Source organism: Danio rerio, chromosome 23, assembly GCF_049306965.1.
Source record: "Danio rerio strain Tuebingen ecotype United States chromosome 23, GRCz12tu, whole genome shotgun sequence".
In the NCBI taxonomy this organism is placed as follows: domain Eukaryota; kingdom Metazoa; phylum Chordata; class Actinopteri; order Cypriniformes; family Danionidae; genus Danio; species Danio rerio.
Genome location: NC_133198.1, coordinates 2,395,001 through 2,422,381, shown reverse-complemented (window position 1 = coordinate 2,422,381; position 27,381 = coordinate 2,395,001). Strand labels below are relative to the sequence as shown.

General features: G+C 42.4%; 1 protein-coding gene across 4 annotated transcripts in view; it reads right to left on the bottom strand.

Annotated features, from left to right (window-relative positions):
* LOC101886810 (pleckstrin homology domain-containing family G member 1) overlaps positions 1-4,729 on the bottom strand; it is an 86,944-nt gene extending 82,215 nt beyond the window's left edge. For 3 of the 4 annotated variants that reach the window (XM_021469871.3, XM_073939672.1, XM_073939673.1), the window contains exon 1: positions 2,341-2,514. The gene's annotated coding sequence lies outside the window, so the exon portion shown is untranslated. Of the gene's footprint in view, positions 1-2,340; positions 2,515-3,516 lie in introns of those variants that run through there. The other variant, XM_073939669.1, reaches the window with a different exon arrangement.
* Positions 4,730-27,381: the final 22,652 nt, after the last annotated feature.

Sequence of the window (27,381 nt, the reverse complement as noted above, 5' to 3'; positions counted from 1 at the left end):
TGTTTTAGACGATTATCATACCTTAAAAAATTCATACCGTTACAACCCTACTTGTGACATAAACTAGACTCACAATATGACATTTGCTGTTTGTTCAAACTACTTATGTTAAATGAGCTAAATTAACACTGTTCTTGAAGGGTTTTTGGGACAGCTTACTTGTTTTATGTTGAATCTGCTTAAATTTGTAAAATTTAGTTAACTTAATGCCTTCATGTTGTCCCAACACAAATCGATTGTATGGAACTCAGGATTACACACTGTAATAAATGCAGGGTACCACACAATTCATTCGTGTTGTCCTACGTTAACTTAACACTTTTAACAAATTTATGTGGATTGGACATAAAAAAAAATTAAGTTGTCCCAATGAAATCTCAAGAATTGTGTTGATTCAGCTCATTTTAAATAAGTAGATTTTTTTAGTAGAGTGCACTGAATGAATTTTTAGATAGGTTTTCTGTAAACCTTGCTCAAAATGAATGCTTGTCATCACTTTTGGCACCCAATTAATGCAAATAAACAGGAAATATTCTAATGTGTGCAAATAAAAACAATATAACCTACACATACAGTATTTGCATCAATGAAATGTGTAAAATGCAAACAGTAAAGCGGGATAGAAGTGTGTTTAATGTTATGTAAACTCGTTTCAAGTGTTTCAATACATGGATTACATTGATGTATTGCAAAATGTAGTGCAGTTATCCTCTTAATTGCTATATACAGTGCATCCGGAAAGATCATCATAGCGCGTCTCTTTTTCCACATGTTTTTATGTTACAGCCTTATTCCAAAATGGATTAAATTCATTTATTTCCTCAACATTCTACACACAATCCCCCATAATGAGTTTTTGAAATTGTTGCAAATTTATTATAAATATAAAAAGCTGTAAAATCAGATGTACATCAGTATTCACAGCCTTTAGTGTGAAGCTCTAAATTGAGCTCAGGTACATTCTGTTTCCACTGCTCATTCTTGAGATGTTTCAGCAGCTTCATTGGAGTTCACCTGTGCTCAATTCAGCTGATTGGACATGATCTGAAAAGGCGTACACCTGTCTATATTAGGGCCCAGGGTTGATGGTGCATGTCAAAGTATAAACCAAGCATGAAGACAAAGGAATTGTTTGTAGATCTCTGAGACTGGATTGGGGAAGATTAGAGAATTTTTTTTGCTGCTCTGAAATTTCCAATGAGCACAGCGGCCTCCATCATCCAAAAGTGGACAATGTTTAACCACCAGAACTCTTCCTAGAGCTGGCCGGCCATCTAAGCTGAGTCATCGAGGAAGAAGGGCCTTAATCAGGGACCTCCTGTGTGTGTGTGTGTGAGTGTGTGCATGTTTTTGTGACATATCAGGACACAAATCTGTATAATGACATGGGTATGACACAGGTATTACAAAAAGGAGGTGAATTATGATGACATTGGTGACGTCCTCATTTCTCAAAATGCGTATAAATCCTACAGAATGAGTTTAATCAGAGAGTAAAGCTGCACACAGTCTCCTGTGATGGTTGGGTTTAGGGGTGGGGTGCGGTGAGGGCAATGTAATATACGGTTTGGACAGTATAAAATGAATGGAAACCTATGTAATGTCCCCACTTTTCACAAAAACATACGTGAGTGCGTGTGTGTGTGTGTGTGTGTGTGTGTGTGTGTGTGTGTGTGTGTGTGTGTGTGTGTGTTTGTGATGGAGGAAGTGCTGTTTGGCCTCAGATGGTCAGATGGTGACTGGTCAACAGGAGGTGGAAATGCTGTTCCTCTGACTAACATAAAGGTTTTGTGTTTGTCTGTGTGTGTGTGTGTGTGTGTGTGTGCTCTGAGAAAAACTGACATTAAAGAAAAGCTTAAAAACCTTAAGGGTTTGAAAATACAGCAACAGTTTCCCATAAATGAAACAGACGCATTCAAACACTGGTCGACACTATTATGCTACCAATGTTTGTATGAGGAAATCCATTATACAAAACTCATAACATTTTACTACATAAGTAATGAATAAGTACAGCATCATTAACAAAAACAATTTGATTGTCAGAAAAAAAGACTTGTTTTCGTGTTAAACACAGTCTCCACTAAGTGCATCGCAAATATCTTTGTTTATAGGTGATAAAAGCTTTCTAACTTGCACCTTAAAGCTCAAGAACACCATGAGGACAGTATTATATGTAGCATAACAACTACACATAACAACAGAACAAGATCTGATCAAGAAACTGACAAACCCTGAAAGTGAATCTCTCTAAAAGATCTCTCATCGCCTGATACAGCCATCATTACATCACATTCTTCTCTCACACCAAGTATTCAATCCATAAAGTCAGAAACTCACCTTTCAAACCGCTCTGCCACTGTTTCCTGCCCGTTGCGCTGATTCACACAGTTTTCTTGAGAGTAATATCCTTCGTGAGTTTAATTCCATGTCCGTGGGCTCAAGCGGTTTTGCTTGCTGTCTGTCTGACACACAAACACACACACACACACACACACAAAGCACTGAGAGACTGAATCTGAAAGTCAGGCTGAGCGTCTACTGTGTCCACACCTCTATGATATCAGAGAGAGAGAGAGAGAGAGAGAGAGAGAGAGCATATATATCTGCTGATCTTCCTCCTGATGCACCACCACATCACAAGACTCACTTGAAGCGCTAACTGGATCACAGTCAACGCTGCAGGCAGCGCTAATTCTACAAAATGACTGGAACACAAATAAAAATGAGAAAAAGTTAGAGAGAATCAGAAGGGTTAAGAAAGCCAGAAAAGAGCCAAGGGCGAAGCGTCCTCCTCCATACACACAATTGGGTCACTTTAAAGAGGCTACGCACACAGAAATAGATCTGAGATAGACGTAGAGATGGGATTTCTCAGTCAGGAGCTCAAGCTTTGAAAACAGACGCACACACAGACTCGGGGTGCAACTGTAGGAACCAGACACTCGGTTGACCTTCAGTCAACAGAAGAGGAGAAACTCTACCTCGCATGAACACACTAACGTCACCAGAGGAAACCGGTGTGTAACACACAAAACACTGCGGTGGTGTAAAACACAGCCATTGTTTTGATAATTGCTGCACACACTTACACTCTTAAGGAAAGTCCCTCGGTCGAGTCCAACGGTCAGTCCTGCTTCCTGAGACTGAAGTGTTTCCATCACACTTTGGTTTTACGCTCAAACACACACGCATGCACCTCACAGATTTATGACCTTATTCATGACAATGCAGGATAAATAATAACGAATGTCCTTGTAAAAGTGCCATAAGCTCATAAACACACCCGCACACGGGGGCAACTCTGAGTCTATAGGGGATTCAGGTCACTGACTGAGGTCTGGCACACTCTACATGGGAAATATGTAGCTAAATAAACCTGTAAATTGATTAAAACTAGGTTTCTGTGATTACCTTAACATGTTTTAAGGAGAAATTCATGTAAAATCTTCCTAAAATTGCTAGTATAAATGGATGGTCCATCTAAAACTCAAAAGACTGTCATCAAGTACTCACCCTTGTTCCGATAGACTTTCCCAGAGATGGGTTGCGGCTGGAAGGGCATCTGCTGCGTAAAAACTTGCTGGATAAGTTGGCGGTTCATTCCGTTGTGGCGACCCCGAATTAATAAAGGGACTAAGCCGACAAGAAAATTAGTGAATGAATGAATGTTCCAATAGACTTGTTCTAAAACTATACTGGTAACCAGGACTTAATTTGTGCCCGAACACGTCGGATCTGGCACCTCTAAAACCTGATCCGGCACCTGATTTTACTGATCCCCCTCCTCAACCGCCCTCCTCCCCTGTCCGCTGTTCACTTTTAGGGTGCTTTCACACCTACACTTTTGTTTGGGAACCTGTCTCGTTTGCCCAGTTAGCGCGGTTTGTTTGGCATATGTGAAACCACCAATCGCTCTCGGATCCGCGCCAAATCAATCACTCTGAGATCGCTTGAATGAGGTGATCTCGGATCGATTGAAACGAACTCTGGAGTTGATTGATTGCAGTAGGAAAGCGATATGATTCGAGCGCGGTTATATCACAGTGTTTTATGGATATGTAATAGGCTTACGGCTATATATATGAAGAGAGCAACCCAAGCTCATTCTGGAAACGTAGCCCCGCGGACGTTTCTGGAGACCGCGATTTACGTGGCCGGAGGTACGTAAAGGCCGCGTTTGGTTTTTTTCGAGCGAACGCTGCGGGGCGGTGTGGCGCCGGCCGACGGCTCGCCTCCGAGTGGAGGGAGCGGAGGCCCCGGACGAGGAGGAGGAGCCGGCCGCGGTGGACGTCGACCGGGATCGAGTCTGGGGAACAGCGGGTTCCAGAAATCAGGTGAGACGAAAAACGGAATCCGAAAAATGAGGGCGAGAACGCGGCGGGATCCGAAAACGCTGTCGAAATCGAAGATGAGGGCTTTTGCTTTTTTTTTTTTTCGATCCGGCGGCTTTTCGCGCGAGAATGGCGCGGGCGCGAACGCCGCGCGCTCCCGAGAGGCGCCCGCCTGAGACGCGAAAAAGCGCGCACAGCGGCCTCTAGCGGATCCGCGAAAACAAAAAAACGCTCGAATACGTACCTCCCGGGACGTAAAATCGCGGTTAGCAGAAACGTCCGCGGGGCTACGTTTCCACAATGAGCCCGAGTTGGAAGAGAGAATTATGAGTAGGGCGGGAAGTTTCGCGAGTCTCCGGATGCCCGCAAACGAGTGATGATCTCCCGGTAATCTCGCATCTCCCTCCCGGTCCTCAAATAGGCTACGTCGCGCACTCTTCTCACCCCTTTCCACCGCATCTCTCCTCACTGTTCAGACACGTCGCGCGCACCTTGTCAAACACCACCAAACCACCACCTCTCCTGACAGCTGAGCGGGACTTTTGGTGTTTCGTGACTCTTTAAAGCATCCCATTTGCAAATCAGGCCCTGTTTATACCATTGTATTTTCACCTGGTTGTTAACATGCTCAAATGTGTCTCTTATGAACAGTTGTGCTTTTGAGACCCCTTCCTCGATATATGCATGTTACAAGACAATGAAAGTGTTTGTTTGACCTTGCATGCATATCAGCCTGTTGTTGGAGACCCCCAAAACCAAAATATGCCCCTTTTAATGCATAATAGGGGCTCTTTAAACAACTACACTTATAACATGAAACAGTTTTAGTGATTTGGTAACAATAAGTGACTTGCATGATCAAATCATTTGCAGGAAATGCATCATGATGTGACATAACTTAAAATTTTACTACTGAACTTGATCATCGGGTGTGGGAGGAGGATCAAAGTTATCGTGCTCACTTGACTGGCAAAGAGCCACTGAGTGACTCAGTGATTAGCCATTAGTAGACACTCGAGAGGCAGTCAGCAGCTAGCATGAGTGTTCAGTTTACATGCCAGGTGACCACTGCTACTGCACGTTCACATTGTACCAGGAAGCTCCCACTTCCTGCCCTGGATTTTTGGAGATTGGGAAGCAAACAGGATGTGATGTCACTCAAGTAGTAATTGATGGACATCAAGATAGTATAGACCTCAAATCTATTAATAGTGACTTATAAACACCCACCCTTCACAATCATGCTGCGGTACATGATGACTTTGAAACACACACAGAAGCTGCACACACAGAGCACATAAAAGACCAATTTTAAGCTTAAAGGCAGAAATAGATGGTGGTTTTTGACACACACTTATAAAAAACGGTGTGGGTAAGCCAGTATCGGGATCCCATGTGTTTGGTATTAAAGCCAAAACCACAGGTTTTAAAATACAGCCCAAATATAACTGAAGTCAAACACTGGAAGATGTAGTACAGTTCCCTGGTTGGATTTTCTTTCAACGCGAGCTTGGCACAGAGATATTAACTAGATTTTCTATTTCTGAGGGAATAACTCAGCACAACAATGTGCGTTCTGTGGATTTCCCAAGGAAGTTATGTGGTTGCTGCGGGATTCTTAGTGGCTCTTGGTGAGTTGCTAGGGTGTTGTGAGTAGTTGCCAGGCTCTTGCTTTGTAGTTGCTTAAAGGGTCATGAAACACCAAAACACATGTCTTGAGATGTTGACAGTAATATACGAGTCCTACACTGCTAAAAACACTATTAGGATGCATATATTTCACTAACAAGTGTAAATTGGTTGTTTTTGCATTATTTCAAGCAAATGCGTCCTTCCGGTTTGAAACAAATTTTTGAAGCTGCGTCAAGGCGATTAGATCCTTGTGTGTATTCCAGCGTAGAGACTGGCTGTCTATACCAGACTGTATAACATGACGTCTTTGAGCTTTCAGCATTAATTCAAGAGAAAGACTTGGTTTAAACCAATCAGCACGCTCTATTGTGTATGAAGTGCAACTTCATTAATATGCATGACAGCTTCCAAGAAAAGTTTTTACCTGTTACAGTGTTCAGATGGCAGAGAGACGCCACACTGTGTTGCCAAAACAAGTGGAAGAAGAAGAATTGTTTGGAGTCGTCAGGTTCGTCAGTGGTCATCAGCGTTGTGTATATAAATGTGCTGCAACGAAGGTTTTGTTTTCAATTCCCGCTATGAGAGCGCAGCTGGACTCACATGTGGACTACAGTGCACACGACAGAAATACGTTTGTAAGGAACATTTTTACCCGAGAGCTTTTCACATCTTTTCACGTCTTCTTTTAAAAAAGACGCGGCTCCAGATGGTGTTGATTGTTAAGCGATCAGTGGTCTTTGTTTGTTTATCCAGGCAAAGTAAGTTCGTATCATCAGCAGTACTCTTTCAGTTTTTAAAGACAGACCTGTGTCAAAATGATTTAGTCACTTAGTTTACAGTACGTTAATATCACTACAATAATATGGACTGAAAGATCTGCTGTAAATGCTGCACTCAGAGTGTAAACTTGTAAACACCACAATCAAACTATTTCTGTTAGAAATATTTCTGTTCTGTTCTGATTTTCACCGCATTTTGTGACAGGATAGTATATACACACACGGCTTTCTGACGCTACCAACTGTGTGCATCTAAGTTACAGAGAAATGCAGAGGGTTTTTATTCTCCCATTCGCCGTGCGGTATCAAACATTCCATTAAAACTACACTCTTCCAGCAGTTCCTCACATCCAGTATCTTGTTTGTCACGGGGACATGCAGTAAATGAAAGCGAAAGTGCCAAACTGCAGTTAAAGTCCACAAATTTACAATTTGGCAAATAATTTGATTACTGATGTCCATGTAAACAGTCACTGTCTTTCGCCCCTGCATCTGTGTTTGTTTTGCCTCTGTGAAAATCAGCGCATGCACAAACTGAAACTCCCATTTTTATGCAAAACCTTCTCTCTTTCCCTCCCCCGACACTACCACCTAAAGCCTAGTTCACACTAAAGGTTTTTAAACATCAGCAGATCGCTGTGCCGTTCACACTACATGACTTGACTTTGTGTCTTTTAATCTCTGTGGTGTTCACACTACGCAACACTCTGTGAATGATCCACAAGAGGGGGGTCACACACTACATGATCTGACAACAACTCATTCCCCATCAGCTCATTCAAGCTAGCAAACCACAGCCAATGAAATTTTGAGGGAGGAGTCGTCAGAAAAAGCTGAACACTATTGGCTGCTTGTGTGCTGATGACATCACTGACAGCGTTTCAAGCTTTGGAGAAAGCATTTAAAAACATCGTCAAATCAGCTGATTTATGAGCGGAGTAATCACTCATCTGCAAGGTTTGAGTGGATAGATACACAGAGAGTTTTTAATTTTTGTAATTTTTGAAAACTCTTTGAAATAAAACTAACATATCTATAACACCCTGCCATTTTCTAACTATCAGTGTATTTCTTTCTGACATTGTTATTTATTTATTTTTTATTACAAAACAGTAAAGAACTGAACATTTCTGCCGTAATTTATTATATTGGTCAAAATGACTGCATGCATGTCTGATACTTTTCGCTGTGACTTTAAATATGTGTGCATTTTCTTGCCTGGCAACTTCCTGCAAACATAAACAAAACTTTCTGATGGCAAAAACATCAATTTACTTTAGATATCTTTCAAAACAGCATATTCTGTGCTGTGAAATAGCTCCTGTTTGAAAGTGAAAATGAAAGCCAAGACCTTTAAGTGTTTTAGTATCTTAACTACATATTTATAGGCTGTATTACCACAAAAGATGATATTTTTAGGGTAATGGTGTCATTAAATATGATGACATTCAAAGCTTAATTTTAATATCTCAATAATAGCTTTGAATGTAAATATGTTGTGACAATATGGCGTTTTATATGAGAACGGTCAGAATGAGCAGTATGGTAATTCTAATTGTTACAGAATTCTAGTTCCACTGTTAATATATCCTACTCTCATGTCTGTGCTAACGCAGAATGAAGCGAGTGCACCGATGCCCATTCTGACCAATCACAGATGTTTCTGCTGAGAAAGCTCATGCTGATATGCTCTCTCATTGGCTGCAGCTCGTCACTACTTCTGACCACACGTGGGGTTGAGTCGGCCGACTGCTCTGGAATATTTAGCATGCTAATTGTTGGTTTTTCCTCTGCGAGGTGTCGGCGACGCGTCAGCGAGCCTCGTTGATGTGTTAATCAGTAGTTCACACATAAAGAGCGGCGAGCGCCAAGCACCCGCAGATTTCTTCCCGATCACAGCCCGATCTGTCGGCGAGCTCGTTAACTTCCAAATCGGGCTCAAATCGGGCTTAAAATCCTCTAGTGTGAACTAGGTTTAAACAGAGCTGGACTCACCCACTTTCCTGACTTTTTTTAAACTAGAGGTGTGAAAACACACTGCTGAGAAAGGGGGGCTTCATGGCCCTTTAAGCTTGGTTAAATTTTTAATGCATTGCTTTGGAGTTGCTTGGGTATTTCATGTGCTAGACAGTGTACTTGGCTGCTAACTAAGCCATGTCAAATGAGTCAACTCATTTCTGATTTCTGTAGATAGCATTGATTCCAAGACGATCCTGTAAGTGCTGTTGACCTGTAAAAGATCATAGGTTTTTCACATGTTTAACATCAGAAAGCTGTGGCTGTTGATGCTGCTCCGTTTCAATAAATACTCCTCTCTATTATACATCATCATCATCAAACTCTATAGCAATGACGTATATGGTTCAGGGTTTTGATCTCTCAGATAAAATATTTTGAAAATGAAAAACGTAGAACTTACTTCACAATGCGCACAAGTCTCTCCCTGTCCCAACAAATCTGAAATGAGAAGACGTGAAGAAGCTCTGTAATTCAATTGGGCTTGGTTTTCAGCTTCACTGTTGGCTGGACGACCAAAACCATTAAACAGGAGAGCACATGTCTGACTAATGAAGGGTTATCTGTGTCGAAACTGCTTTTAGACATGTATACACACTCACGAAGCTGTAACAGGGCCCAGATGTTTGTTGAGCTGAAAGTATGAATATCCCAGAATGTAAAGAATGTCCTGACACAGCAAAGCAAGTGACAAACAGACAGAAGATGAACCAGAGATTTTACTCACAGTATTTATATTCGAGACTTCCTTCGACTATGAACAGACAACTTTGAAAATGGATCTAAGATTTAACAAATAATATTTAGAGGAAAATGGAGGATTGTTTACCTGCGTCACCACAGCCATAACAGGATGTTTTTGGCAGGCATTGCTAATGATCTGTTTCCATTGAGTGATACGGTACAGTACAGTTTGGTATGTTTTTTGGTATGTTTTTATGGCCGTTTTCACTGTCAAAGAGTACCTAAAAGCGAACTATTCCATACCACTTTTTGGTCACCCTTTGCAAAGGGTGTCTAGCACGAAAAAAGGGTACTAAAAGGTGGTGCAAGATCTGCAGCTGAATGCTATTGGTTTATAGAGACACGTCACTCGCAGAATGAAAACAAAGGAAGCGCCTTTTTTGAACACACAGCCGAGACACTACACCGTAATAATATATACATATAAAAACAAGCCATGGTCGACCCGAGCTCAAAATTCATTTTGCTGTAAAAATAAATAAGTAAACAAGTAAATAAATAAATAAATACAAAACAAAAATAAACAAATATATAATAATAAAAAAAATAATAATAAAATTAAAAATTAAATTAAATTAAATAAATACATGAAATTAAATACAATTAAAAGGCAATTGTTATTTTATTTTCAATAGGAAACTGTTTTTTAGTAAAATTCAGTAAATTATTGTAAAAACTGTAAATTATTAATTAAGTGAGACAGCTGGAGAGCTAAAAAAAAAGCATTATTCTTGAAATGTGTAGTTTGTCTCAAGTGGTGAATGCAAACAATATAGTCTGCTATGACCAGGAATACAATCAGCAGCGCAGTCGTCCCTCCACAGTCAAAAGCAACATTTTGTGTCTGTTTGTTTACTTGCGAGAGTTCCATTGATATTTCCCGCACGTGAATTCTGACCAATCAAAAAGCAGTTTAGGAAATGTGTTCAATAACATCTGGCCAATGAGTGATGAGGATTTTGTCAGATGACTGCATTTTGGTTCTTTTCAACTGGTTCAGACTAAGGCAATCAGTGTGGTGTGAAAAGGACCCAAAGACGGCAGACAATGCTACAATGTATCATTTAGTGCCCTTGGTCCGGACCAAATGAACCGAACCACAGATGTGAAAGCACCCTAATACTGTCATGCCAAGTTCCGACAAAATATGCGCTTCGTGTCACTCACGATACATTTCTCATGGGATGTTTTTTTGCCCCTATGCAAATTTTCTGCTCAAGATAAATTGTTTTAACTTGCATGGAATACACAATTGTGGCAAATTCAAGACATCTGTGGAACTGATTTAACCTATGTGATCTACTCGCACAAATACTTAGATCGATTTTAGTGTGAATCCAATATTACATATTAAATTGCTACAGTGTCAAACAGCTGAACTTTTATTTACAGAAAGAGCTCAGAAAAAGATCCCAAGACACCATACAACATCTACAGGTATTCCTTTAAGAATTGAGCCAAAAGAAAACTGTGAACCCAGCGTTGTAATACCCCTAATACTAACCCAAATCCGAAAAAACCCTTCTCTGTATTTATTTTGGTTTATGTTTGCATTGTCAAAAACAATCAGGTATAAGTCATCAGCCAGGACATTTAAAGAATGCGTTTGTTTGATAAGCGCTGCCAAACCACAGGACTTTTCTTTCAGAGGGGTTCAATTAAAGGCATTATCCCGATTTTCTGGTGCAGCTTTAGAGTGTTTTCAGTATAAATATTTGATTACACACGCTTCAGAAATCCAGTTCACTTGTGACTGCAGGTTGAACATAATATCCTGGACTGTGTCCTGTAATACACAGATCATTGTGGTGAACTGCTGCAGGCGGACCTGCTGCAGAATTGCATGCTGTGCAGACATGCAGTGTGTGTGTGTGTGTGTGTGAAGCTGTGAGTCATCTCTCTGATCTGCACATAAAACAGTATTATAACTCTCATTCTGATATCATATTGCTTGTGTATCTTGATTAATTCGGAGCTGCTGTTTTACAGAGGATGAAATCATCATCTCTTCAATGGTGCTTGTTTCTACAGGCTTCTTTCAGAAGAGTTCTCAACAGTAGCATGAACAGATTATGGCCAAGATCCCTTCGTTGTATTCTTGCACAGTATGACTGGACATATTCACACATATTATTAAAACTTAGCTGCTAAAACAGTTTCATATTTGATCTTTAGTACTAGAGGTAGTCAGTCCACAAGTCTGGTAATAACAGTGGTCAAAAAGGATTGCACTGTTTTTTAACATGTGTTTCTAAAATAAATATTGTATGTGTTGTGAAATGAACATGGTTGTATCTCTAGAGCACTTGTCATAGTGTTCCATATACAAGGAAGGCTATAAGGAACAGCATAATCTAGTCTGGACCAACATGAAGTTCATTGTTTTTACACATGGCTAACATGATCATTCATTAGAGCACAGGTGTCAAAACTCAGTTCCTGGAGGGCCACAGCTCTGCAGAGTTTAGTTCCAACCCTTAATTTTTTAGTTTGTTTTAGTCTTAGTTTTAATTTCCGTTTATTAAAAAAACCTCGCTTCAACGGTCTAACAAACGTCTTAATTATCATTTTAACATCTGACCATTTTCACTTGGTCAAATAAACATCTTCCAGATGTAAAGATAAACATCAAATAGACATCTCTGTGACGTGTGTGTGCTATAAGAGGTGGTCCAATTGCTGTACAATGATAAATCCAGCCTGATCTCACGAGAAAACGTAAGTATTTTACGTTTTGCCAGTTTAGTGGCTAATTCGTACGAATTCAGTCGTACGAAATGGTACGATTTTAAAAAGGAGGCGTGGCACCTAACCCCACCCCTAACCCCAACCGTCATTGGGGGATGAGCAAATCGTACTAAATGGTACGAATTAGATCGTACGAATTCATACGAATTAGCCACTAAATGGAAAAAGTTACGAATTGCCGTGAGATTGTGTTGATAAATCTCCTATTTCAGATCAAATTGATATTCTCACTTCAAGCAAACCAATTCACAGTCTGCTTTTATCCGAGTCAAGACTAACAGGCAATGTCTGACCAGTTCAGTTGTTCTTTTTTTATGCTGAGGGTCTGATTCACATGTGGCTTAATGAAACTTCACAAAGTTTGGAAACAAATGCTCCAAACGGGCCAGGTGTGACAACGCCCTTGGCCTCTTCTCCCGGTTGGTGACATCTTTGGATCCTGCAAGCTGTTTGGATTATGTCTCTCAGTTCAGAAAGGTCATGATGGCATTCACGTGGCACCCTGAAGCTAAACTAAACACGGCCACACCCAGGAGACAGAGAAAGAGAGAAGCACACGTCTTTTTAATAGGGTCTCAGTAACACACCTGCCTTTGAAACCAAATATCTGCAAAAAAGGCAGAAAAAAGTCAACTGTAACATTCACACACGTTTGTTTTTGTGAATTATGAGGACATTCCATAGGCTTCTATTGTTTTAATATTGTTCCAACTGTATTTTTGATTGCTCTGCCCCTCACCCAGACCTCACACACTGTAAAACATACAGGAAACCACACAGTTTATTCATGTTGTCCCAAAACAAATTGCCTTTAAAGTGTTAAAACTTAGTTTTAATAATGGGGACATCAGCAATGTCCTCATAATTACCCATGCCTGCGTTATACTCATTTCAGTATACACATTTGTGTTTTGATATGTTACAGAAACACACACATACACCTCTGTAGTCCATGTATGTAGTGGTTTTGATCATCACACACAACTCTCATCGCCAGATACGCTGCTCAGCTCGTCTTTCGCCTCAAGTGTGTCACTAATATAGGACAGCTGAACCTTTAGCGGCTAAATACAACCTATACAGCCTCTACTCTCTGAGCTCTCGTTCTCTTCACCCCCTCCTTCTCCACTTTACTCCCCAAGGTGCTGTCACAGAATACAGAAAACTAGGACGAAAGACGGAAAGAAAGGAGAGTGTCAGTTCTAGTAAGAGTGCTCTCCTTTCTGAGAAATCCAACTCAATCGTCTAACAAAAAAAAAAATAAGTCAATTACTCATTCACTCTTAACCAAAAACTCGAACTCTCCAGCTGTTTCTAAGAGTTCAGACGACTCTTTCATTGAGCATAGAGGCATTTTTTAAAAGCTTAATTCGCCAACTTTTGTCACAAGTTCTGGAGAACTCATTTTATTGAGCGACTTTGGCTGTGTTTGAAAGCATAGGAAGCTGACCTGTTGCCCATCACAGACAGCGACTCTGCAGGCAGCGTTTGTGCACAAATTCATCTCATTAAACTGATTTTAGGCAGGCTTTTGTGACAGCATATTGATTTAATCATGTACAACACAATAGAGAGGAATTGGGTGTCTCCACTCCACTGTCATCCTTTACATGGTTTCTTTAAATGTGCTTTATGTAAGTTTTGACTCTTCTAAAGCATACAAATACCCTAATATGTTTGCAGATATTTCAGAAACATGCTAAGTAAACGTTTTCTGTGTATCTAAAAAACGATGCTGAAGTCAGATATTTCAGTATGTGTGTTACGTGCTGGAACGTCTGTCTTTGTTTTGGTCACTTAACCCTCCCAATGCAAGTTTAGCCAATTATATATCAGCACCCTGGGTTGCCTTGGTGGGAAACTTTAATTTAGTCAGTCAGGAAGAGTCTCAAAGTGTGTGTCTGTGACCAAATGTGACCACCGGTGGACAGTAGCTGTGTCATGACTGTCAGTGACCACCTGAGGGGGCTGTAGTTCACGGACTGAGAATTAACTACAGCGTCCAAAAGACTACAAGTCCATACATACCACGCGCATTACACCCGGTCCACGTACACTGATTGGCCATCAGCTGTTCCTGTTAATTTCCTGGACTATTTATACAACCATTCCACCTCTGTTTGTCACTGCGTTGTTTGTCTTTCTTGTTCCCAGTTTCCAGTAAGTCTAATATTTCGACACCTTGTTTTTCTGTTTGATGCACATTGTAAATAAACTGCACTTGGATCCGCACCTTTTTGTTCCCGTTTGATCATGCGAACGTGACAAGCAGCTTCTGAAATGAGACGCAGATTCAGAGTTCCACATTAGGTGGTAATTAATTAGCAAATAATATAAATATTATGAACATAAACATTAGGTGAGCAGGTATTGACTGCGCGCAAGTTAATGCCGAATCAATTGAAATAAACACCAGAAAGCAAAACATGAATATCTGATATTTCCCAGAACAGGATCCGGCAAGATCCAGCTCAAACTAAGCACTGATTTATATACAGTCATCTACATATAATGTCCCACTAGGGAGCAACTTTGTTGCGAATGTCCGCATGTGGCCAATAGAAACTAGGCAGCCAGCAGGCATGGGAGAAAGCACTCTATGACAGCGCTGCTGTAACTGTCCCTGAGCAATGTTTCTCTGCCTGCATCAAGTCCAGCCAATGTCCCTCCCCTGAGAGTCATATACCCCACTGTGATTGGTAAGTTCAATCAGCTATGCACGCAACACTGTATATTGCCACACATATCAAACTCATTGGCCGCACTAACATTAAACTTTCAAACTAAGGCAAACTATCGTCCAGCGGGCTGCATTTGGTCTGCAGGCCGCACGTTTTAGACCCCTGCCTTAAACTCTTCTTAAAACCATGCATCGCTACATGCTCAACACATCTTTGATCTTCCTCAAACTATTTTGCCGGTACTGGTTTGACACCTATGATCATTTATAGGAGATTATATAATCGGTGGGTGTGGCTCCGGGGCTCCACCTTTTAAATGCTGAAATCTTCTCTGGTTCTACTAAATCACCAAATTAAGGAGAAAAATATAGACTGACTTCAGGTCAACTGGTAATCTCAAAGGCAAAAAGTGTCCCAAATGACCTGAAGTCAGCTTAAATGTTGTTTAAAGCCCTGTCACTTAGGGTGTACTCACACCAGGCTATTCAAACAGTGCCCAGGCATTTCGAATTGCTCCCGGGCGCGGTTTAAGCCTGGTTTATACTTCTGCGTCAAGTGACCGGCGGAAATCACGGCGCAGGCAACGCGCGCAGCTGTGCATTTATACTTCTGCGCGCTGTCTCTGTTGGTCTGTATTAACACTTCCGAAGGGCTAGTGGGCAGTGAGGTGTAAATGTTCCTCTGTGTCGAGTTTCTTCGCTTCTGTTTTGCTATTCTGAACACTTCCTGGATGTACAAGTGACTCAAACTCGCTCATTTTGAGGAAGGAACCGGCGGACGTGCAACAACTTTAACCATGAGGTAAACACAAAACAAAACTTTCCATCCGGAGCTCCTTCACGGGACTCCACACTTGTAAACAATCGCTCGCGCCATTCACGCGGCTCTCGGTCCCGCCCAGACTCGTCGGCGCTAGCAAACCGACCAATCACAGAGCTTGCGCTACGCATTGTTGCGACGTGTAGTTACAATTTTTGAGAGGTGCACGTCAGTGACGGCGACGGCCACGGCGAAGGGCTATGCGTCAGCGCCGTAGCCTACGCCGGTGTTTGACGCAGAAGTATAAATCAGGCTTTAGTTGGCCGGTTGGAGGAGGTGTGCAGCTTGGCTCGGTTGGGTTTTGGTGCGGTACGCTTGAAGTGTGAGTGCAAATTGTCCTTGACCTAAAACTAAAGACGTGACTTCTCATTTAAGCACTGTTTCATATGGATTTATTGATTATTCCTGCTGTTCAATGAACACGAACTGTCATAGTTTATTAAAGATGCAAACCCCTCACTGCACGACAGCTGCACCTTCAGTAAATCTCCTAAAGCCCCAGAACTTTCATCAACATTTAGGGCCTACTCACACTATGCCATCCGTACCGTGCCCAGGCCCGTTTCCCGGATCGTTTGAGAAGTGTGAGTGTGCTGAATCGGGCTCAAGCACGGTTCACTTGGCCAGCCCTGGCCCGGTTGGAAGAGGTGTGCCTGAGCGCGGTTCACTTGGGCTTTGGCGCGGTACGCTTGTGTATGAGTGCAAAACGCGCCAAAGCCCGAAACTGAAGACGAGACGTGACTTTTAAGGGACTGTTTCATATGGATTTATTAATCATTCTTACTGTTCAGTGAACGCAAACTGCCGTAGTTTATTAAAGACGCAAACCCCTCACTGCACGACAGCTGCGCGCCTTCAGCAGACCTCCTCATTCCTGCAGCACGAGGGCTTTATGATTGTTTATGAGCGCCAAAAGTGGCGGATCTGTTTGGCGAAATATCTGACTGCGTGTCACCGCATCCCTAAGGACTGTTTGGCGAAATATTTGACTGCATGTCACTGCATATCAAACAACTGACACGATATAACCAGAGAAATCTCCACTGTGCTGCTGAGTGAGAGAGCGCTTCTCACTGTACAGCGCAGCAGCGATGACGTAAGTGTGCCGAAGCTCGTTTGTGGTGTGAGCGAGGGCCGTCGGGGGAGACGGGAGGGGGAACAAGCGTGCTTTGGCCCGGTTTGAGGCAACTGTACCTAGTGTGAGTACGGCCTTAGGAGCATCAAAAGTGGTGGATCTGTTCAGCTAAATATTCATCAAATGACTTAAAACAACACTAAACTACATAACTAAAGCAGTCAAAAGCAGTCGCAGTCAACTAAAACAGTCTCATCCTCTGACGGAAGTGTGCTCCGGCTCGGAAGGTAAAGATGCAGTGTGAGTGCAGGGAGATTGGGCACAACTCAAGACAACTCTGCCTAGTGTGATTCACTCTTACGCCTCATTCACGCGGGGCTTCAACGTCAATGCTTGACAAGAGGGCGTGTCTGAAGTTGGGGCTGACGCGATCGTCATTGCAGCGTCAGCCAATGAAATTAGTCAGCAATCGGCTACTGTCTGAGCTGGTGTATTTGCATACAGTGATCTGGTTGGCTGACGCTTCCGTCGCCGCTTGAAAAGTTGTGAAGGTCGCAACTTTTGCAGCGAGCAACGCCACTGAAGCGGCGCCGACAGTTCCACAATGCAGTTCGGCAATGCCTGACGTCACCCATTCAAAGTAAACGGGAAGCGTTGACGATGAAGCACCGTGTGAATGGGGCGTTAAGGGCCCTTCAACATCAACCCAAACTTCTCCACACCTGATCTCGAAGCTCAAAGGTAGAAATCTTTTTCCTTTATCAGTAAAAGCCTACAATCATGAAGATGAGCGGTGTGTTTACATCTGAGACCCTGCTGTTGTGCTCCTTTTTCATCTCTCTCTCTCTCTCTCTCTCTCTCTCTCTCTCTCTCTCTCTCTCTCTCTCTCTGTCTGATAATCATTTCCTGCATGCTGTCAGAGGTCATCATTCAGAAGCACTGCAGCATTGTGTTTTATCTGTGTTTTTGGTGCTGACGTTATCAGCGGCTGATAGCATTATTCTCTTTGTGTGTGTGTGTGTGTGTGTGTGTGTGTGTGTCAGCACTTTAATAGGGACAGATTTATTTCTGGGGCTCTTATCTGAGCTGTATTTAAATGTTCAACCCTGTCTGCTAGCATATAGGACTTCACATGCACATTTTTTTTGCACATGAACAAAATTTTGCTATGTGGGAAGGCATACAGGGTACACACACACACACATTCCCAGTTTAATTGCACTTAATCTATGTTATATCACATGCCAAACACCTGCTGAAAGAGAAGAGAGTTATAGAATAAAAACAAAAAGCACATATGGTTGGATTTGCGAGGCTTTAAAGGTTTGAATGCCTCCACATGCTTTAACTTTCCAGCTGCACACACACACACACACACACACACACACACACACACACACACACGCACGCACTAGACTATTTATACAGTTTCCTTTTATTTATCAATTGCATTGTTTAGCACACATCTGCTGCAGTCATGAAACACAATGGACGGACCACACAACAGCAACACACACACACACACACACACACACACACACACACACACACACACACACACACACACACTCTTTCTTACACACACATTCTCTCTCTCTCTTTTACACACACAGACTGCAAACACATTTTCTTAGAAAAAACTCCAGCTAGCTGCTATGTTTTGTTCCAGGATTATAACAGATGTTAGCATTGTGCTACAAATATCATCAAAAGATTTCTAAAACAGTTTCCAGTCTCTGGATGTGCTCTGATAAACTGAAAACATAAAGAAAGCCCTATTTTTAGTATTTGTGTGTGCTGGTTTGTGCTTATTAGAGTAGCATGTAGCTTAGCTACATGCTAATAACAAATGTCCTTCATTCATTTTCCTGTTTCCTGCTAAAAAATCCAGCTTAAACCAGCCTAGGCTGGTTGGCTGGTATTAGCTGGTCGACCAGGCTGGTTTTAGAGGGGTTTTGGCCACTTCCAGGCTGGTTTCCAGCCATTTCCAGCCTGGTCTTAGCTGGTCAGGTTGGGAGATGACCAGCTAAAACCAGCTTGACCAGCCTAGCCAAGCTGGGAGTCCAGCCAAAACCAGCCATATCCAGCTTAAACTAAGCTGATCAAGCTGGTTTTATCTGGATTTGGCTGGTCATTTTCCATCCTGACCAGCTAAGACCAGGCTGGAAATGGCTGGAAACCAGCCTGGAAGTGGCCAAAACCCCTCTAAAACCAGGCTGGTCAACTAGCTAAAACCAGCCAACCAGCCTAGACTGGTTTAAGCTGGATTTTTCAGCAGGGGTTTCCTGTGTGTTCACTTTCCAGAGAGCAATAATATATTAATTTTCCTTTGACTTAGGCCCTTTATTAATCAGGGGTCGCCACAGCGGAATGAACCGCCAACTTATTCAGCACGTTTTACACAGCGGATGCCCTTCCAGATGCAACCCAGTACTGGGAAAAATCCATACACACTCATTCACACACATACACTATGACTAGTTTCGTTCATCAATTCCCCTATAGCGCATGTGTTTGGACTGTGGGAGAAACTAGAGAGCCCGGAGGAAGCCCATGCCAACACGAGGAGAACATGCAAACTCCACACAGAAATGCCAACTGACCCAGCCGGGACTTAAACCAGCAATCTTCTTGCTGTGAGGCAAACTACTAAGTCACTGTGTGACCTCTAATAACAAACCGATTCAAATGTTTGCATCTTCTGCACATTTTGTCTGAGAATCCTTCAAATCCGTGTGTTTATAAGGTTTAATTTCAGCCTTAAAACACAGCAGAGGTCTTTAAAAGTTCTCTCTTTCTATCCCTGTCCTGTGGAAGCAGTACGGTATTTAGAGCTGGAATGAACTAAAAATGTTTTGGAAAAAAAAGGTAAGGAAATGGTCAAAACCTAAAGCACACAAACAGCACACGTTTAGCTAGCTATGTACAAAAGTGCATACCATAAACACCGACTCCTGTAGCTGTAATAGCTAACTCCGACTTGAACACTACTCATAAAACACATGTCTTTACTTTATAAACCAAATGTACCTTTAGGGCTGAAGCCAAAGCGTGGTTTTGCAGCCCATTGCTTTGCATATGCTGTAAACTGGACAGGATGTTTATGTCTTCTGCACCTTTCAACATGTCTCATAATGATCACGTGTTTGGTCAGTAGGTGGAGAGCATCTGGGGCTCATGTATCAACGCTGGGTACGCACAAAAACCTTGCGTACGCCAGGTTTCACGCTCACGTTTGGATTTACTTACGATTAAATAAATACGAGAATGTCCGTTGGTATGCGTCAACTTCATGATTGGCGTATACGTGTATTTCTTGTGTGTGTTCGTTTTATTTCCATTGGCGACTCCTAGAGGCACTTATGTTAAATTGCACACTACAAAGTATCGCACCAACACATGAGAAAAACATTGCTATTCATTTAATATCGATAAAATGGGTTAATTGACACTTTTTCTTTACCAATTATGTTATTTAGAACATATAAAAGCATTTGCAAATTTAAAAAAAACCTTAGTCAATGGCAATGGCAGTGTTGGCCTTATTAGAGGACATTATCAATAGTTGAATCTGAAGGGAAGGGATTTTTAGGGATCACAGTGATTTTCTGGCCCACAATGATGACTGACTTATTAGCCGTTTCAGATTTCCAAGAGCTATCCTCTTCAGCTCTGTGCTGAGTTGGGTCCAAATTTGTAAAGAGAGACAGCGAGGAGGCTCCAAGGTGGCAGGATGCGCGATGGGTGGCTTCTTGGTGAGTGATGTATTTAAAGATATTATTCCAGCTTAGTTTTTTTTATTTTATTTTATTGAGCATAATTATTTAACTGCATATCAGGAGACCGCAGTTATCCATTAAAGACGTGGCTGTTAACCCCCCTCAACAACGCACAAACTGACCAAGAGCGCAGATACAATCAGGGGTGCCGTAGGCCACCACGGGAGAGGTGGGGAGGCTGTTTAATAATGGGAGTCGCGGATAAAATTGAAGAGTTGGTGGGGGGAGGGTGGTGGGGGTTGGTTAATGCAGATGAAAGTGAAGAGCGGGTGGGGGGTTGGGCTTAGGGGGTTGGGGTGATGGGTGGTGGTGAGTAGAGAGCGGGTGGAGGCGCTGTGGTGGAGGGTGTCGCAGATAAAAATGAGGGGGGGTTGTGGTTGGGGGATGGGGGGATTGGCGCAGGCCCTTGATAATGTCTCTGGGCCCCCCCTAAATCTATGGGCCCTTAGAATCGTCCTAACTGCCCCCCCTAGCGGCGCCCCTGGATATAACGATGGCCATTCTCGCACTCGGTCAGTTGTAGAGCGGTGGCGCCGCCTTGATAAGAGCGAGGGGTGCTGCTATACCACCCTAACAAAGTGTCTCTCTAATACATCTGTGTCTCTCAAAGACACGGATACTACTCCAGACAGTAAAGTGTCCCCCACAATTGAGGCAACTCTTTGAGGATCAAAGGGTGTTAGTTCAGCATCCCCTGTTCACCCGCCTGTTCGCTCCACACCTGTTCTCCTCTTAACCTGCACCTTTACATCGGACCATTTCTTTTTTTGATTCACTCACAGTGCGATGTTCAAACTCGACTGCGTTAACCGCGTCAGCTAAATTCTCACACTCTATTGTTTTTCTTCTGTTATTAATTCCGGAGGACAAACTTGCAAATAACACAGTTTATCTCTGGTCTACCTCCGATAGGATCACCTCTAATTCACATTCTGTCAAGTTTCTCTTCTCGCGTGATTTTGCCATTGCCATTTTTTCGTTTAGTTTTGCCAAAGTGGAGTCATTACCATATTCATATGGGGGAGGAGACAGGGAGGGGTTTTGCGCTCGTGCATGTTGCGCTCAGTTTCACATTAATTCAGATGTTTTTTTCTGAATGGGTTACCCTACATCCAATCAGCTTGCAGTAGAAAAAACAAGCCACGCCCACTGTTTTCTCATTTTATTTTTCGTTTCTTTAGGAGCTGTGTCACAATACAAAAAATAAATAAAAGTCGCAGCTTCCAGTTCATGGGGACTTTAACTCTGAAGGGCGCATCAAGACTCAGTTTGGCTGGTTATTTATTCATTCATTTTGTTGTCGGCTTAGTCCCTTTATTAATCCGGGGTCGCCACAGCGGAATGAACCACCAACTTATCCAACAAGTTTTTACGCAGCGGATGCCCTTCCAGCCGCAACCCATCTCTGGGAAACATCCACACACACATTCACTACAGACAGTTTAGCCTACCCAATTCACCTGTACCGCATGTCTTTGGACTGTGAGGGAAACCGGAGCACCCAGAGGAAACCAACGCGAAGGCAGGGAGAACATGCAAACACCACACAGAAACGCCAACTGAGCCGAGGTTCGAACCAGCGACCCGGCAACCTTCTTGCTGTGAGGCGACAGCACTACCTACTGCGCCACTGCCTCGCCCAGTTTGGCTGGTTACTAAAGGGTAAATGGTTAGTCTTCACTGGTAGATAGTGTGGAGTGCACTTGGCCTTACTCACCCCCTTCAACACACATGTAAAGGATCAGATATACGTAGTGCAGGGACATCTGTGTGTGTGACCACCAGGACCTGATGGAGTGAAGAATTTGTCTTGAACTTGAGCTCAAGCATTGAAATAGCCCCGGGTTCCCCAAGCTGAAGATGAGTGAAGGAGAGAAGTGACAGGTTAAGCTCTTAAAAGCTTCCTCAGCAGGTGGGAAACGCATTAAGACAAACACTCTCACACACACACACACACACACACACACACACACACACACACACACACACACTAGCAGAACTTATTCAGAGCAGACAATATGTTCAGTGTTTCACTAAACAAAACAGGTCTGTAAGGAATTGAAGTACAGTCCATGAAATGTGTTTTCATTCCAATTGAAGAAAAATAGAGACCATCCCAGAAGATTGAATGGTTTTCACTACAAATACTATTAAAACATTATGAACCTATCATATTCTGGCCATCGGAATCTCATTCATTCATTTTCTTTTCGGCTTAGTCCCTTTATTAATCTAGGGTCGCCACAGCGGAATGATCCGCCAACTTATCCAGCACATGTTTTACGCAGCAGTGCCCTTCCAGCTGCAACCCATCCCTGGGAAACATCCATACACCCTCATTCACACTCATACGGACAATTTAGCCTACCCAAATTCCTATATAGCGCATGTGTTTGGACTGTGGAGGAAACCGGAGCACCTGGAGAAAACCCATGCGAACACATGCAAACTCCATACAGAAACGCTTACTGACCCAGCCGAGGCTCTAACCAGCGACCTTCTTACTGTGAGGCGACAGCACTCACATCTACTGCGCCATTGTGTGCCCGCCACCGGAAACTAGTACATTTTAATGGTTTCTAATGTATTTTGGGAATGATTCCATTACAGTTTGTAAACATATGTATTTACAATTTCCATTAAAGTTTGCATTATGGCCATTAAAACTAATGCATATTCTTACTTACTCCCAGGGCTGTTTATATCAAAGCTGATATTTAGCTGCAGCATATTGGTGTAATTTTTCTGAGGTGGGGCATTAGCCCAATGCTCAAACCTGGAGGACCAGGACAGGCTTACGCTATGGACAATTTAGCTTACCCAATTCACCTATAGTGCATGTCTGTGGACTTGTAGGGGAAACCGGAGCACTCGCAGGAAACCCATGCCAACTAGAGCTGTAATCGGGCCATAAAAGTTAGGCCCGATAGAGCCCGAGCACGACAGAATTCGGCCCGAGCCCAAACAAGTGCATTTTTCTTGACAGCTTTATAAAGCCCGAGCCTGTTTACAGCCTGACATTATTTAAATCTGCACCTGCACAAAGATCTTCTGCCTTCTTTCATGAATGAGTCGTTTATGTGTGTTTTAACATTATTTATTCGTAACAAACGTAGGTTATAGGCCACTTGGAAGGTGGAAGAAGGAAATAAAATAAGTCCTCTGTAACATCTCTAAATAGGCCTAGGCATACACTTTAAACTGGCCCACACACCAATAAAAATAAGTCTTTCTTTACCAATTAAATTAAAATAAATGATCAATCATGCCGGGTATTTGACAATAACGAAATTAAGATAAAGGCTCTGCAAGATTTGTCACCACTTCTCTTCACAATGGCATTAAGGCGACGGTGAAGCTGAATAATAAAAGAATAATGCCAACATTAGCCTGTATACCCTGACTGCATTATGATTAAATGGTTTAATTAATATTTAGTTATAATTTGAAAATCCTTTACTCACCAAGATTAGTCTATGGCTTTTGTGAAGGAACATTATTGAATCCACTGTAGATCCCTGCTGAAAAATCCAGCTTAAACCAGCCTAGGCTGGTTGGCTGGTTTTAGCTGGTCGACCAGGCTGGTTTTAGAGGGGTTTTGGCCACTTCCAGGCTGGTTTCCAGCCATTTCCAGCCTGGTCTTAGCTGGTCAGGCTGGGACATGACCAGCTAAAACCAGCTTGTCCAGCCTAGCCAAGCTGGGAGTCCAGCCAAAACCAGCTATGTCCAGCTTAAACCAGGCTCGTCAAGCTGGTTTTAGCTGGATTTGGCTGGTCATTTTCCAGCCTGACCAGCTAAGACCAGGCTGGAAATGGCTGGAAACCAGCCTGGAAATGGCTAAAACCCCTCTAAAACCAGCCTGGTCAACCAGCTAAACCAGCCAACCAGCCTAGGCTGGTTTAAGCTGGATTTTTCAGTAGGGATGGCTTTAGCGCAGTTCTGCGCTCACTGATGGTGCGTCCAGCAGCACACACTTTCTCCGGGATGCACTACTGTTCTGGCTAATTTTGCAAGTTTTTGGTTAGGATTGTTTTTAATATGCAGTGTATGAGCGACCGCCGAAATCCCTTGGCGGCTAGAATGACCGTTGTTTCTGATCTGGCTGGCCTGACCGCAGTCAAAATTCCCTCTTTTGGACTTCTCCGTCATCATTTGTTTCACCTTTACAAGGATGGATTTTAATGTTGTAACAAACAAATGCATGACATGACTGTTCATTTACTGCGCAAGCCCAAGCCTGTCCCGACCTCGTCTAAAATGATAGAAATTAAGCCCTGACGGGTTCCATTGGGTTCGAGCAAAGATCTTCAGCTCTAACGCCAACATTTAGAGAACATGCAAACTCCACACAAAAATGCCATCTGACCCAACTGAGGCTCGAACCAGCGACCGTCTTGCTGTGAGTTGACAGTGCTACCCACTGCACCACCCAAACACCACATTTGTATTAAAAAAATCTCTTAATTCAGAAAAATGTTTAACACTCGCTTGAAGTTGTTTTGGACTTGTGTGAAAAAGTTAAGGTGAATAATGGCAGATAGAAACAATAAACTGACTTGGTGAACACTACACCGATGTGACCAATCCGCTTGTTAAGTGTGACGTCACGCGAAGCGGCTTCCAGGTCCAAGCGCTCTATTCAACTGAATAGGGAGACTCATGAAATGCTAATAATAAACGTTTACAAAGCAATTTAATACTTTCGAAAGTCACGATGGCAGTATACTGTATATGTCCATGCCTAATATCCGATGGTCAGAAAGTGATTAATTTTTAAAAAATTGTAAAATTTTTGGTATTTTTTTATGCAGTAAGCCCAGAGATTGTTGTGTACACTACGATTTTATATAAAATTAACTTTAATGTTTGATAGGAATAAAACGTGATCATGAACGAATGATTTCTCCACTCAAATGAATGGCAGCTTGGACCCGGAAACAGTATTACATACGTCACAAACACGTCACCACTTAACAAGCCGATCAGTTTCTGGCCTTGTTTACTGTTGGTTGCTAGGTTACCAATACTACAGTCAGCAACTCTAAAAACTTGATGGAAATGCACCAAATTCACATTTGGGAATAGATTCACTTCAGGTTAGGATCTCGGCTACTGATAGTCTACTTCTGTCCTCCTCTACTCCTAAATAAGCTCCACACACACACACGCATAAACCTTCACTGAAATGTTGTCAGTCCTGTGCACCCTCATTTCCTGAAACCGAACGGTCTCAAAATGGCTGACTGAACTGTAAACAAGATCAGTATCACAACACACACACACCCACATAAATCCACATCCCGAAACAAGACAAAACAGGGCTCTCTGAAACTCACAGACGGACTGGATAAGGGCCTAGAGCAGGACTGTGTAACAATGCCTAAAATACACAGGCAGTTAGTGGGGCCCTGGGGCATTCCTAAACACACAGCTATGAAGCACATACACCCTTTTAGACTTTCAGGCTGCTGCTGTTGTTGCTGGGCGCTGCTGAGGAAGGTTGGACCATTTTGGTTCGAGCGCATTCTTTCCTCCCCAGACAGGAAACGGCCATTTGTCATTGCCCCAAATAACAGTGTTTACTTCCTGTTACCATCGGAGTTTTGTTTTTTCTCTAAAGCACAGTATGAGAGAAATTGGCTGAGAAGATGGAAGCACAGAACCTGGAAATCACATGATCTGGGAATATTAGGGGGATTTGTTATGTTGGCTTAACTGCAGAATGAAGAAAGAAAACACATTATAGATGTATGACAAGATTAGCAAGTGCACGGTAGGCTCTGGATGTGTCTTGCAGGAGCTTATAATGGTGATTTCCAAGTGAAACAACTCCAGCTGAGTGGTGTGGATTCTTAAGTATGCGAGGAAGGTTGGAAATAAGGACAGGCAGATGGGTTTTCTGTGCATCTCTATACTCTGTTCAGACTGTGGATCTTGTGAAAGCACATTTATCATACTATGGACAGGCACATGATGGCTTAAACTCAACTGGTGTTCAGCCAAACCAAAAACAAATATTCTGCCAAAGTAGACATTGATAAATGCTGCGCTCCCACATGGAGATTTTCCCATTGCATCACAAACTTTCTATATTTTTATAATAGTAGAACGTTTCTATGCCCTAAATATCTACAAATAAGATTTTATTTTTTTTATATTCTCTTGACAGTAAAAATGTCATGAGAACCCAAACATAGTGATGATCGGTGCCATAAAAATGCCAGTGGATGCTAATGGAGCGTGACTGTCAGGAACTTTAAATATATATATATATATATATATATATATATATATATATATATATATATATATATATATATATATATAATTATTAATTTCTTGTCATTTTCTTGTCAGCTTAGTCCCATTAATAATCCGGGGTCGCCACAGCAGAATGAACCACCAATTTATCCAGCAAGTTTTTACGCAGCGGATGCCCTTCCAGCCACAACCCATCTCTGGGAAACATTCACATACACTCATTCACACACACACTCATACACTACGGACAATTTAGCCTACCCAATTCACCTGTAGCACATGTGTTTGGACTGTGGGGGAAACCGGAGCACCCGGAGGAAACCCACACGAACGCAGGGAGAACATGCAAACTCCACACAGAAACGCCAACTGAGCCGAGGTGAAGGCGAACGTGCTACCCATTGCGCCACTGCATCGCCTAATATTATTATTATTATTATTATTATTGTTGGTCCCACTTTATATTAAGTGGCCTTAACTAATATGTACTTACATAGGTTACTTATTGTGTAA